This window comes from Penaeus monodon, chromosome 33 (genome assembly GCF_015228065.2).
Source record: "Penaeus monodon isolate SGIC_2016 chromosome 33, NSTDA_Pmon_1, whole genome shotgun sequence".
NCBI classification, from domain to species: Eukaryota; Metazoa; Arthropoda; class Malacostraca; order Decapoda; family Penaeidae; genus Penaeus; species Penaeus monodon.
In genome coordinates, this window is record NC_051418.1 from 29,248,753 (window position 1) to 29,249,496 (window position 744).

General features: G+C 34.8%; 1 long non-coding RNA gene across 1 annotated transcript in view; it reads right to left on the reverse strand.

The window, feature by feature from the left end:
* The window catches only part of LOC119593909, a 2,389-nt gene that overhangs the window by 956 nt on the left and 689 nt on the right, over window positions 1-744 (reverse strand). The window lies entirely within an intron of this gene.

Genomic DNA, 744 nt, shown 5'->3' on the forward strand with positions numbered 1-744 from the left:
AGCAGCATTGGGTTAACTCAATAAATAAATCTATTAGTACTTGTATTCTAGTAAAAATAATCTAAATACAAAGGAGTTGAAGGCAAGAAATAAAAAGCATTGTGCAATTGGAAACTTCATAGATTTTGAAGAAGTTTATTGGCCTCTGCCAGAGTGATTACAAGGACAAGGGTCAGATCTTTTATATATTTATTTTTTTTTTAGGGAAGGAGGGAAAGATTATAGATCTGTAAATATTTCTTTGAGGATGAGTAAATGATCGATTCCTTGTGATGTATAGATGTTTTGGCTGCCACTAGCCAACAATACCAATGGGTGGGAAGGATATGAAATACCCAAGAGAAATTTAAATATATCAGCAAATATTCAGTAACAAAGTAATTCTATGCAGTTTTCATTCCTTTTTGCCATGGTCATTGCACATATCAACAATGACCATATGACAGGTGTTTTCTGCAAAAAAAAATCTTGGGTGGGAGTTGTAGTACTAAATTTATGTAAATTTGAATATATTTTCAGAGAAATATGTAACATTTGGAGACAGTATATGTTACCAAGAATTACCCAAAAATCCACACCTAAGCTTTCCTACCTTCTATTTATTCCCTGGACAGGGGGGATAAGTCTCCCATGTACCCCCCTTTATTAGCACTTTATGGCAACTGCCACAGCAATTTTGTTATAGAAAATGTTTGTGACACATACTTTCAGCGCGGAGGGTACAAACATGCTGCGGCAAAGAGG